Source organism: Pholcus phalangioides, unplaced genomic scaffold, assembly GCF_987345545.1.
Source record: "Pholcus phalangioides strain wild (caught in Gottingen) unplaced genomic scaffold, Ppha-v1.0 ptg000019l_1, whole genome shotgun sequence".
Taxonomy (NCBI): Eukaryota; Metazoa; Arthropoda; class Arachnida; order Araneae; family Pholcidae; genus Pholcus; species Pholcus phalangioides.
In genome coordinates, this window is record NW_028301612.1 from 5,780,964 (window position 1) to 5,795,718 (window position 14,755).

The 14,755-nt window shown below is 38.0% G+C and overlaps 1 protein-coding gene across 1 annotated transcript in view; it reads right to left on the reverse strand.

Moving 5' to 3' along the window:
* The window catches only part of LOC149071142 (uncharacterized), a 384,675-nt gene that overhangs the window by 218,858 nt on the left and 151,062 nt on the right, over positions 1-14,755 (reverse strand). The gene's annotated exons all lie outside the window — the stretch shown is intronic.

Sequence of the window (14,755 nt, forward strand, 5' to 3'; positions counted from 1 at the left end):
CTGTGAGCGTAAGCAAAATCGACCTTTGGCGCACACGGAATTTCTTCCTCAGAAATTTTGAGTACACAAATCTTCAAAAAGCATTCAAATTAACAGAAATTGATTCAAATAGCATACAAGTATTCTCCTTCGATATGTTAAATTTTTTCTTACAAAAACACTTGCATTTTTTTTCCTAATGTTTGGTCGACTTGGAAGGAGAGAATATGAGCCTCCTATGCTCCCCCCTCCCCCGTGTACACCTATGTGCACGTTTTGTCATACAGATCTGTAATTTTTAACCGATCCTCGTCAAATTCTGTAAATATCCCTAACAAGACTTGGCTTGAACGATAGATCACATTAAAAATTCGCCCGACCCAGATTCTTACATCCTTTACGGGACAGAACAAGGCCATGTCTGGTTCTACAAAAATAATGTGTTTGTGGATCTCAACACAATGGCTCCGTGGTTCCCTAATAATGCGTTTCAAACATGTTTGTATCACAATGGTTTATCACTTCTTTGATTCTACCAGTATTACGTACGTGGAAAACCCGGGCAGCGCATCTTTTTTTTTGGCTTGTGATGAATGCAATAGAAAAAAAAATTAATTCGGTGGAATGAAATCGAATATTCATCTTGCATGAATCGGTAGCGTACTGTAGTTCCTGATCCGTGTTATATTATTGCTGTCTTCGATTATTCTTGATGGCTTCCTTTGAATTGATTATTTTCTTAAGATGCTGGTGTCAACGTGTTAAGTGAAGGCATAATATTTCTAATGGTTAACTTTCCGGTGGGGATTTGCTTTTCTCACATTACATTCATGCCACAAACTACACGCGTGCGCAATCAGTGCGAGGATAGCTCACCACTCAATACCTCGAATTATAAAAAATCCTGAATTTTTATGCAAACTGTGATTTCATTTTCACAAGTTTGTGAAGTGAAGTTTGACAAAAATTAAGTTTGATGTGTATAAAATACGAATATGTTACACATGGCGCGCTGTTGCATGTACTAGAATAAAAATGCTTTATGACGTATTTTTTTTCCAGTGCTTTTGTAGATTTTTGCTTGGACTATTTAACTTGCAGAACCTTTCCACCCCTATAAATATTTTCCCCCGGTTCTCAAGAATCACGTTACTGCCTACTTCGATCTCATTTGCCACAAATTCGTGTCGCAACCAACGACACGCGTGCGACGCATACGTCATTCACAAAGGCTCGCTTCTCCCTTTTTTTATTACCTCCGGATACGATTTCTAGATGCGAAACACGAATCATCTTGTTATGATACTCCAGCGTATCCGCTTACTTGTACATACATAGCCAGATAAATTTTCACAATGATGGTAGCAATCCAAACGAGCGGCAATCTACGGTACAATGCATACAAAGGAAGATGCATCCAGAATACAAACAATAAGAACCCATAAAAACTAATAGAGGGAGAGAGTATCGCTGATGTTTCGCACAGATGATGGATGTTGAAGTATTCTCTGACAAGGAGAGACATCTTCATCGATTGCAACCCTGAAAGATGAAGAAGACCCAGATGGCCTGGAATGGAAAAATAGAAAAAAATGGGACTATGAAATAATATGCCGGAGAGGGCGTGGCACAATCTCAGATGAGATTCCCGTCCTCCTATTCATCCTCTGGCAGGAGAAAAATGAAAGGCAAGTGCCTAACTGCCACGTTTGTCCATTTTCTATGGAATAATGAATTGCAACCAGTCATGTTTTTGTCATTTTACCTTCTTATTACGTTATTTTTTATCTTTATAGGTTGTGACTACTTTGTCTCTCTTTTCTCTGAGAAGACACAATATCACTCGGTGTTCCAATATGAGGTCTTGAATCCTCTATTATATGAATTTCCTAATGCACTCTACGCTTAGTATAACGGCCATATCATTGTAACGGTTACTACCACATATAGGTCCCGATTTGTTTTTCTATATTCATCCTGTATTATGTATTTTCCCAATACAACGACAAACGAAGACCACTTAATGCATTAACAAGTCCAAATTCAGCTTTGCTAAACTTTATTTCATGCAAAGAAATGGACAAAACCCGATTTTTCATTTGTCAATCCTTGTTCATCCTTGGCTTTGATATTGAAGAACTCAGTAGGGGCGTGCATGTATTTAATTATTGCAATTTTATTAATATTTTCTAACCCAATGTATTCCCACTGCCATTGCTCTTATTATTACTTCCAAATATGAATTATCTAGAACATTTTTTTTTTCACTATCGATATGACGATCTCCTCATATGATATCTGTTTTCTGTGGGAAGGGTGATATAACGAACGTGGACTGTAAAACGGGATTCTGATATTTATTTGTCCTGCTACCGATCTCATCTCACTGTCAACCTATAGGATCATTTATTGGTTCGAATCGTCCATACGAGTGGGTCTGCTTTTTAAGGGATCGATATCAGCCATGAAAACACTCGATTAGAAAGATGAACGTATTAGGGGTTTGCGACGGGATACAAGTGATTAGTAGGATAATAAAAAAACATGGAATTTTGAAAATCCTTATGGCAGTTTTACATTAGTGAATATATGTAGAACCTCAGACATGTTCAGAATTAAAATCCGAAAGCTTTTTTGCTTTTTAAAAAACAGAAATTCTCTCTCATTGATTTACCTAAACAAAGACGCAGAATGATGCAAACAGGGAATTCTAACAATCATGAAAAAAACCAAAATATGTGTACATTTGATAATTTTTGTCACCCATGGTCATTTTCTGCACACGGGGGTTTATTAGACCGGAATCTATACTTTATTGCCAAACTCCGAACGGCAGCGTTCTATATTTTCTTTTCTCATATATCTCGTCGATATGTTGGTGCGCTAACCCTTCTGCCGGGAACTTTCTGCGATCACCCTGTCACTTTTTCTGTTGAACCTCCCCGTCAGGAAAGATTCCAATAAAGACGAATCAGATATCGAACTCGCGACACCTCCAATCATCCTTTGGTACTGAAGGCGAGTATCTTATCTACATAGGCTATCATATCCCAATATGTGACAGCTACAACTTGCTAGCTAGACATGGAATAAGGTGTCTAAATTGCGTTGAATGACTGTCATATTTTCCAAGACTGACAACGATGGGGGAAATACTTTAAATCAGGACTTCTATGGGTCTCAATCGCAAGAAATTCCATCCTTCAATAACTATTCTGCTAAACTCTTGCAGACTTTTGCGTGCTGGACAACGAATGGCAGAAAACACGCAGGATTCATGCCAATTTTTTCACCGTTTTCATAACTGAGGTGCTTTTGTGTTTTCTGTTTACGTATTTTAGACTTTGAGACCAGACGTGCGAATATACTCATATCAATAGCTTCAAATTTCATTGGCTAGCATGAATTTTTCTGCAGTCAACGCTGTCATTCTAGCCGTCGAGTAAAGTGAAGCTAGCACTCACATTTGACTTGAGAAAGGCAAGCCGAACAACATCATGCTTCCCCCGCATGTAACTAATATTTTTTTTTTTTTTTGGTGGAGACAGGATCGCTCAAGATGCTTTCGAAATGCGTATTCTAGCACTTTCTACCTATAGGGGACCTGGTGTGTGTTCTGTCTTCAGTTTTGAGAAGTCGTCATATTTGCTGTCATTCTTTTATTTCATCTGCATGATACTTAATACACTTCCAGTCAAGACCATACACGTCAGCGTCTCTACTACAATGCCCATAGCTGCTTCCCTGCGTGAACCTTTGATTTTTTTCCGCCTTCACCCGATCTTCAGTTCGAACGTACATATTTGTAGGGAAACCATCGGATACATATATTCTAAGTATGAAAGCAGGAACATACAAGCTCTTGAATTCTATCCTATAGGCAATCCGAGAACCAAAACACACGCCATACGAAATCCGGATTTCTCATACTGACACGCACTTCTCTGCTAAGAGGAGAAAACGCTGAGATGCTTCCCCCCAACACAGAAAAATACGGATTGAATTTGCATTTCGTTTTACTCGGTACGCGTTGTGCGAAATGGAAACGAGAAAAATATGAAAATATTTTACTTTTTTTCTCTTTTCTTCTTCTTGCAAAACCTTCTTTGTAATTCACTGCATATTCCAGCCAATCCATTGCCATGGATGCGCAGAGAATGATAGGAGCGGCAAAGAGGAAAAATTCTCTGCGCTCTTCTCTTTGGTGTTTCACGAAAAAAATCCTTTTATATGATGAATGAAAAAAGAAATGTACTATATGTGCAGGGTGAGCATAAAATAACTTGGCTTGTTCGGAGCATTGTTCTGCTGTTGTAGCCAATAGCCGGATATATGTTAAAATTTGTACTCGTACAGCAAGTTTATCTGAACTTGAAGACTTCTCCGAATGTAATGGAATGTTGATTTCAAACCGGTATACAACATGAAAATAAATGTATGGTTAAGACTGGTAACAGGTGACCATGAAATATATAGAGTGAATTATGATAAATATTTTTTATGTAACTAATATAAATACAGTCGACACTCATTATAACGACCCTCTTTGTTCCATGGAAAACTGGCGTTGTATTAGAGGTCGTTATATCGAATGTTTTTAAAAAATCATAAAAATCTAGCGTCTCAGCCTACTCTTGGGAATACTCAATGATTCAGTTATTTTGGTTTTTGGCATCAATTTCTAGTCAACTTTTGATGCCGCACACCAAAATAAATTTTATGTGCCAACTTAAACCTTTATTGAGAAGAATTGCAATTTTGTAATAGTAGGAAATTCGCTGCTTCCTGAAAAAATAGTAGAATTGCATACGCTTTAGAGTTGCATGAACTTCCATTCGATTTCTCTATTTGCTTTTTATTCAAGACACTCATAGCCGAACAATTTCTTTCCTTTCTTTCACATAATTGCAGTAGAAATGTCAAAAAAACATCCTTCTCACCCCTACAACAGTTGAGACTCCCCAATTATTTTCAAGAATTCGACGAAATGTTTGGCGAACCAGCAGAAAATTTACACGGATCGGCACCGGTCAGCAGACCAGCGATTGAGGAACACTGCTCTATAAATTCATTGACTTTCGCTCGTTATTACTTTTGGAGAATGTTGAATCTCTAGCTTGAACAGGCTGAACATCTTTGTTCAGTTACACACAGTTAGCTAAACACCTCATGATCAGCATTAGCAGTACTAGGAATAATTATCAGAATTTCCCAAGCTGCGAGACCACCCTGATGAACTTTATGGCTAATGGACGCAAAAGACTTAGAAGCTAAGCTATATTACACGGGATGTAACTGGATGTAAAAATAAAAAGCTCCCCACCCCCTCCCCGGGAGCGAAAAGAAGGACGAACGGGCATCGCAATGCTCTCAGCTGGAATAAATGAAATCCACTCACACAGCTAATGGCCTTCCGCCCACCAGTAAATGCCTGGTTAAGCCAGAACTACCCGTAGGAACATATCACTCTGTATAGTTTTTCTCCTCTTTCTCTTTTGCAAAGAAGATCATCCCACTTCCATTTCCTCCCGAAGGAAACACAAGCCCTTCCACAAGGGAATGCGGAAGGAGAGCAACTTTTTTCTTGGGAGGTAAAAGCTAATGACTGGCGATCCGCGCGTGTTTCTTCTCAGAACTGACAAAAAGGTGATAGAAATAATAATAAGTTCGTATAATGAGACCATAGGCAACCAGTCGTATAGCTTTAGATCGATCTTTCTGCGGACATGATACCACAAGAAATACACATTCGAGAATCTCGTTTTAACGAACACTTTTCAAATACCCCAGATTTTTTACATAGGGACAATGCAAAAAAACTTATAATACCTTTATAACAAAATTCCGTTATAACGAAGTGATCTCCGCTCTCTTGGAGTTCGTTATAACGGGATTCGACTGTATTATAGACTAGTAAAAATGGCAGTGCTGTTCGACTTTATCCATAAAAATACTGAACCTGAGAACAACCAGATGCACCCAGGTTCACATCAAATATAGCGATTTCGAATCTTCTTGATCGATGGATGCAACTGGAAGTCAAAGTATTTGTATATTATCTACAGTGTGATTGAAAACTCATCGTACAAACTTTTACAGGATGTATAAGACACAAAAACCAAACAGAATCGCATAGGAATGTATGACCGGAAATCCCAACCTGATCAGCTGGAGAATAAACGAAGATGCAGAAATGACAAGCCAATAATGGGTATAAAAAATATCTGCGGAACTTCTAACGAATTGGTGCATGTTGGAATGTGTGCGCGCGTGAAAGTAGTGAACCTTCCGTGAAGTTCGTTTCTGTATGATGTTAGTTATAGTGCTGCCATCTGCCATAATTTTTTCTAACTATGCATGAAGTGTAATGATTGAATAGTATACCGTTGTAGACCTGTGTACTATTCAATCGTTACACTTCGTGCATAGTTAGAAAAATTGTGACAGGAATGATAGATATAAGGTGCAAGTTCACCACGGTGACTGAAATATTGATATAGATTACAAAAACTTTCTTCGTGGAAAATTTACATCGGAATCTGAGGAAAATACAAAATTTTTGAAATTTATATTAGCATGTCACCCAACATACGAAAGAGCCACCAAGTAACAGAAAATTCAGAAAATAGTTACATCGGACCTCTTCTCTCTGAAAAATTATGCTTGACTCTTTAGAAATTTGACAGGCACCTAATTTTCATTCCGATTTTGACAAATTCTGCTGTGCGATTGGGTATTACCCGGGGCATTTTCTTCTCAACCGTTGGTTGTAAACAAAAAGTTCTGATTATAAAAATGTTTTAAATAAAGTAAATATGCATTTGTATTACATTTGTTATCGTGACACTGTATTTAGATATCCAAATTGATTTAAAAAATTGCAAAACATTTAACATCTCATACCTCTTTCAAAGGATCCTTTAGTTATATTAGAAAAATTTGTCCTTGCAGTAACAAGCAACAGGATGTGTGTGAAAATCTCATTCATCCAGAACTTGTTTATGTATTTTTTTACAAATTGTTAATAAATTCTCAGCCACCTCGTTGGGAATTTTGCTGGTTGTGGCGTTGTATTTGTTTATTTGTATAAATTAGGTTATAAATTTTTATAACAAATAAGTTATAACAGCAACCCCCAAAGTAAGTATCTTTTACAATTTCTTGTTTCGAGTGTGTGTGTATGTTCCTGATCAATTTGACCCCGATTTAATGAATAAAATTTCCTATTTTATCTGATTCGTTGAATGAGGGTTCGACTTACCTGTTTTAGAAACGTACAAAAAAAATATATTTTATGTATACTGGCACATATGGATCCAAAAAGGGCATCGTTCAGATATTTTCCAAATTAGGGAGAGAAAACAGTTTTTAACAAATTCGAACAATTCTCAACGAAGTTGTCGATTGTCATCATTATATGATTCCAGTTATGTAGACAACATTTTCTGAAGTTGAGAGAGGGGTGAGATGTGTTTGTGACCTCGATTGGGTAAGATAAATGTTTGAATTCTCGGCACTTGGCAAAACTAACGATAATTCAGGCTTTGGCCATGCAACATATATCTGCCGAAGTTTAAAAATAAGAATCTAATTAAAATCTGAAGAGAAATGTCGAGACAATAATGTCCGCACATTGAATTTATCTAATTATTAGTTAGAAGAACATACACACCAGAGAATTCGAACTCAGCAAAACCTCACAATAATTCACAATACAAATAAAAGCTTATTAGCATAACCAAAAGAAACCAAAAAATGACCTGACTAAGCATTTGACTCACACATCCACTGAGACATGAACCAGTTTGGACAAATGTTTGACTACGACAAAAATTCGGGCCGTTTATCGAAAAATTCCGGCAAAATAAGCAGAAACAAACTCTTAATTCGCTTTGACATAACCGACAGCAGCATCAAGCTTTTCCTGCCCCGGCTTCACTCACTACATTAACAAAACGTTTAATTAACAAACGAAAGCAATTAAGAGCAATCGGATTAGGCAAAGCACAAAACTGAGCAATTTTTCCCCTCAACTTGATCAGACCTGAAATAAACGTCCCTAATGAATAAAGAGAACAAATGAACGTCATTTTGATTTCGTGGAAGGGGAAGCCGAATTGGAAATGACATTCCCATTGAACGACGACTGCTTATCCTCAAACACGGAACTTATCCCGTTCTGTTCGGTGCAAATTAATGTCCGCCGATTATTATTGGCAACGAACGCGGAGAAACATCCGACACTCTCCAAATAAACAAACCATTGAATCACTAATTGAAGAATAATAATTGGCCCGAATATTTCGAACCGATTCATTGCCCCATGAGAATATTTCCATTCTACACTATCTCTATTTAGATAAATTAGTAAGCAGAAAATATTTTTGGGAAATATATTTCACGGTACAACTGAATCAGAGATGATTTTATCCATCCATCCATTTCGTAACGATAGGGAGCAGCGAATTCTCTCGTGAAACTGGAAAATTAAAAGATCTAGTTTTTTTTTACCTTTGACGTAATATCCCAAGGGATAAATGTGGAAAAAAAACATCAGTAGCGTGAACATTTATATATCCAATACATATATTTATTTATTTACACTGTCTGGCCAAAAAAGAAAATGTTGTAACACAGCGTTTCCCAATCTTTCTCAACCAAAATGACCAGAGAAATATCCGAGATCAATCGACGCACCTCTAATTTACAGCATGTGTTGCGTGAACATGTGCCCCGTATTTCACGGAGCATTATATTTACGGAGGCTTGTATTTTTGTCCGTTCCGACTTTATACAACTGTCCCGTTTCTCCAAAGAAGCTCATTCGAATTTGTAATCTTTACTTACAATTGTGAATGAAGATTATTCTAGATAATTATGAATATATATATTTATTTATTTATCTCACATATTTGTCATGAGTTTTTTCCTTCCTAAAATCAACATCCAGTTTTCTGTATATCTTGCATACATTTCAATTAACTGCGACTGCCAGAATTCCTTAATTTTCCATTTATTAATAATTTTCAGCCATTTTAGCAACAATTGGGGATTCAGCCAACTTGTGTCAATGATTAAAGATATAATTGGAAATAGCCCGTATTTTGCCATACTTCAGATCACAGTTGCCCGTATTTTCAATGAAAATGATCCCCCACTCATGATGAATTCTGTTTTCATGAAACTCGTTTTAGTTTATTGCGGTTTGCTGCAGTCTTTTATTTCCCTACTCTTCATTAATTTTAGCAATAACCAGCGAATTTGTCATAAATTGAATTTTTTTGGCTACAATATACTTCATATTTAATATTGCGATTCCCAGCATTTTTCTCGATATTAGATATGACTATACCTAAGTTTGAAAGTCTAGTTTTAATTTGAACCCATAAGAATATTACAAATATCAATAAAAACATTTTTCATTCAATTTGAATTAAAATTATCGTCTGCCTGAGGACCACTTTTGGCCCGCGGGGCACTGGTTGAATAACATATTTAACTACACCTACTATGCAAGCCTCAACAGGAAATGATATCTCCGGTTGTGTTTCTTTTGTTGCGCACTAAAGTGAGCGGATTAAATAAATTCTGCTGAGAATTTTAGCTTATTTAGTAACAATATTTACACATCAATTTATTCTCTGATGACGATGGTACTTTCCAGAATGGTGATACCGAAATACAGTAGGATCCGCTTTTAACGTGATGGTGACGTAAAGCAAACCGTGAGAATAACACTCATCTTCATTTCCACCATCTTCATTTTTACAACCCAAATTCTAATCCAAAATCGCACACACACAAGAAGAGCACCTTCTTTTACATATCTTTTCTTTCCTTCAGAAGGAAGTAGAAGATGAAGTAGAAAAAGAGAAGGAACAGGTTTATACACGATTAATCGGAAGACTGGTTATACATATTTGGAGAAGAGATAATCACTTTAGGAATAAAATTCAACTCTGCCCCCCCCCCCCCCCCACGGGGACTCGAACCCCGGTTTCTCGTTTGCCGGATGTGAGTGGTCAACTATGGAAACAGAATTTTTCTTCCTTGGAGCGTATATACATATGTTGAGTAGATCTGTGTAGATGGACGGCGGTAGCAATCAGCAAAAAGTTCGTGAATGACATAGGCCACCAGATGGCAACAATGTAGAGAAATATGTCCTGTCCACTTATTAATATTGTACGAGATTCCTAGGAAGACTGTTATCAAGAGATAGCATGTTTTCGGCCCGAAATATACTGAAAAATTGAGTTTTCTGAATGTTATGCCGAAACTAACATTTGGAAAGAAAAGTGATTTGTTTCCTCCGGAAATCGAACCCGGGTCCACTTGCATACCGGGCAAGTGCACTAACCAATACGCCAGAGACACACTTTTAAATTCCTTATAACACGCATTAGCAGCGTGAAGCGATGAGTGGAGTCATAGCAGCCTCCCTTAACTACAGCAATTTTTGCCCCAGTTGGCGTTTTTGTATTAAGAGATGGTATTTTTTCGGCCCGAAATATACTGAGAAATTGAATTTTTTGAATGTTATGCCGAAACTAACATTTGCAAAGAAAACTGATGTAGTTAAGGGAGGCTGCTGTCTCCACTCTGCGCTTCACGCTACTAATGCGTGTTATAAGGAATTGAAAAGTGTGTCTCTGGTGTATTGGGGGGGGGGGGGGGGGTTCGGATTTGCTGACTTTTGATGACAAGGTGTAAGGGGGGTTTGAAGGTTGCTCACGTCATCAACAACCCCTTTTTTAAGATATCAAATATTATAAGCTGCTGACGAAAATTTGCTGACGGGGGATCAGTGTTTTGCTGACAAGGGGAAGAGGGGGTCAAAAATGACTGAAAATCTGCTTACGTCAATGGCCCCTTAGCGCACTTGCCCGGTATGCAAGTGGATCCAGGTTCGATTTCCAGAGGAGACAAATCACTTTTCTTTATAAATGTTAGTTTCGGCCTAACATCCAGAAAACTCAATGTCTCAAGACTGGTTATGTTTGAACTCGAAAGAACAGGTTTATACGTCACAAAACTTAAAAGTGACCTTGCTCGATGGATTGGATTGGTCATGTGTGGCCCGTAATTTGGACTAAGTCCGACTAAACTCGAATCAAATGGCCTCGGACTAAATAATGTCTCGTGTGTGTCAACATTTAGAACAACGTATCTCAACCTTTTTGATTCACAGGATCAGTAAAGTTCGAGCGACCACCAAAAATTATTATTAATATTTCTGGTATGCAATTGAATTATTTACATCTAATTAGGATTTAATTTTCAAGTCACAGACTCAGTACCATCTATGGTTTCCGGACTATACCTTGAGAAACGCTAACCCATGATCTTGGTGAAACATTAATGTAGATATGTCTAAAAATAAGTTTCAAAATATTCCACAAACTCATAAAATTAATACCACGATGAATGTGTATAATTTTTTTTATACGTAATACATTTAACGTGTACGATTTTTGTTTTGGCTTGCCTGTAGATAATTTGCGTGTGTACGATATACACTGCTGGCCACCGTAAATGCAACACCCTGAAGGAAGCATGAAAATAATATGAAATTTACAACATGCATTAGCGGAGGTGAGATATGCAAATGATTAGAATTTCAGCGCAGACGCACATCACGCGCGCCTGTGGCGCCACTTCAAAGCGCTATTTAAGGCTTGGAGATTTTGACGATTTGAAGTACGGCAATTGTGTTTTTCTTGTGGTTTTTTCAAAAAAACGATCAATTATGCCTCGTAGAAAACAGCGATCATCTTTTGATCAAGTATCCGAGTTCGACAAAGGAAGGATAGTGGCCTACCGAGATTGTCGATTATCTTTCAGGGAAATCGGTAGTCGTGTTGGACAAAACCAAACAACTGTAATGCGGATATGTGATCGTTGGATGCAGGAGGGTACGACGGACCGACGTGTTCGATCGCATCCACCTCAGTGCACCACTTCACGTGATGACAGGCGTATTGTGCGTATGGCAGTGACGGATCGCTCAGCCACATCACGAACCATAGCACAGCACATTCAGTCTGTACCGCATCATCCAGTGTCTGCGCGTACCATTCGACGCCGTTTACAGCAGAGTGGTCTGTCCGCAAGACGTCCATTGCTTCGTCTACCCTTGACGCAGAACCACAGACGTCTCCGCCGCCAATGGTGCGATGAAAGAAGGATGTGGACGGCAAAATGGAATGAAATTGTCTTTACTGACGAGTCACGCTTCTGTCTGCAACACCACGATGGTCGGATTCGAGTCTGGAGACACCGTGGAGAGAGGATGCTGAACAGCTGCGTTATGCACCGCCACACTGTTCCTGCACCGGGTATTATGGTATGGGGCGGTATTGAATATCACTCTCGCACTCCTCTAGTACGCATTGCCGGTACTTTAAAAAGCCAGCGCTACATCTCCGAGGTGTTGCAGCCAGTTGTCCTTCCTTACCTTCAGGGCTTGCCCACAGCCATATTTCAACAGGATAATGCGCGACCGCACGTGGCACGCATTGTCCAAAGGTTCTTCGTCAATCGCCAGATTGAATTGCTTCCCTGGCCAGCTCGCTCTCCGGATCTTTCGCCGATAGAAAACATGTGGTCCATGGTTGCTCAACGATTGACACAGATTACATCCCCAGCTGCCACACCAGATCAACTTTGGCAATGCGTGGAAGCTGCTTGGTCTGCTGTACCCCAAGAACACATCCAAAGTCTCTTTGAATCAATGCCGAGGCGTGTGGCAGCGTTGATCTCCAACAATGGCGGCTACTCTGGCTACTGATTTTGGCAGGAACCACACTTCACAGAAGTCTATAAATATAATCATTTGATGCTTGGTCAACATGTTATCTACAAAATAAATATTGTTGCGATATCTCTTGTCTTTCTTGGTGTTGCAATTTGGGTGGCCAGCAGTGTATAAAAACCTATGAAATTTTAAAGTGTCAGCCATGTGTAACTCACCACATCAGAAAAAACATGAAACTATACCTAAACATCATGCCCTATTTTTTGGTTACTTTTTTAAACAAACTAAGATAACTTTCTATAATGCATATGACGATAGGGGAAAAAATTGAATTACAAACTTTCGAAAAGAAACCGAAACTTAATGCCGGAACCCTCGTTAAGTTACAAGCAATTAAATAAGAAGGTAATTTATCAAGGTGGAGCCTATTGATTTCCTATCAAACAAGAAAATAAAAATTCCATCCACACTATATAACAAGGGTAAAAAAAAATATATCATAGGAAGAATAGACCGAGTATTATTACATAGAGCTACTTCTCATCACAAAGTGAATTTAAAAACAGAATATATAGAGAGATTGAAGAAACAAAAAAAAGAGCAAAAATCCAGCAGTTCTGGTTTCCATCAATAGCCTTATCTTTTATAAAGGAAATTCCTCTGTGCAAAAACCAGAGAAAAGCAGAAAAATGTAATAATAAAATGGAACGTGATAACAAAATTCTCTAGTATAAAATCCATGGAAAAGCCATATGTTTATTTCTTCCCTCCTCTCTCTCTCTCTCTTTCGGTATTTTCTTGGATCGGGGAAATTTAATTACGGGAAATTTATTTGCCAAAGCAATTTTTCTTACGGAGAAAACGCTCATTTACCAGCTACTGCTTTCACGGGAACGCTACCCCGTGCGTACTTGCGTAATCTGCTTCATTTCACCGATGGAGAAATTAGATATTTATAGCAAAGTCTTCTCTTTTTTTTATTCCCCCCTCGCTCAGTGTTTGATAGAAAATTAAAAACTGATGAATCATTGACCTTTTTTCAGATTTAAAAAAAAAATGAATGAAAATACCAAATTAACGCGAAGTGACCTGCAGCAGGTGCGATATTATAATTGATCTTTATTTCCTTCTGAAATTCAATAACAAAATATTTCAATTATGCGTAGGAGATTTATATTTTTTAAAAGTATTGGGTATAAATAACATTTGTGAAATTATCAAAAGCAGTATTTCTCCTTCAATAATTTATTAAACGCTTTCTAATAAAGTGTTGAATTATCTGATTCAAGGTAATTTTATTGCCAGAGTGCCATTGTCCGTCCTAATTACGATACCATGACTTCAATACAGTCGAACTCGGTTATTCGATTCTGCGAAATTTTGTTGTTACATCCGTGGTTGAAGTTTCCGAGGCCCTTTTTGGATGCAAAATATGATCAGATCAATCAAATACTGCGCATGAAGTTGTAATTTCATTACGGTAAGTACGATCTTATTGGACCGAGAAGAATACAGGAAATCATGATCATAAATATAGGACATTTCCAATTGTTATGAAAAATATCGCCACTGGTCGACGAAATCGCCAGGTATTGCTTAAAAATAACGCTCGGTGAGAAATGCAGTGATATAATGAAGCGGCTAAAATGCATTTCACGGGGGGGGGGGGGGGAGCCATGTCAAATACGTGAGATGCACATTTATAGTCACATTCATGAAAAACAATTTATAAATTATTCAAATTACCATCATTGCCTCCCTTTCTAATGAAAGAACTGGGAAAAACAGGGTACTTACTGGGGCAAACTACCTGAATGTCACAAATACAGGTCAGGACGATAACCAAATTGTCAACCATGTGATTATTATTATCATTATTATTTTCCGTTGGACATCAATAGCGCAAAAGACAAACTTTGCCTCAATGTGATGAGCTCTAATTACTGGAGTTTCTTCAGAAAGCACTGTAAAAACCGGAAGCAAAAGCAACAAAATGCTGTCGTTATATCCAACGTCAGT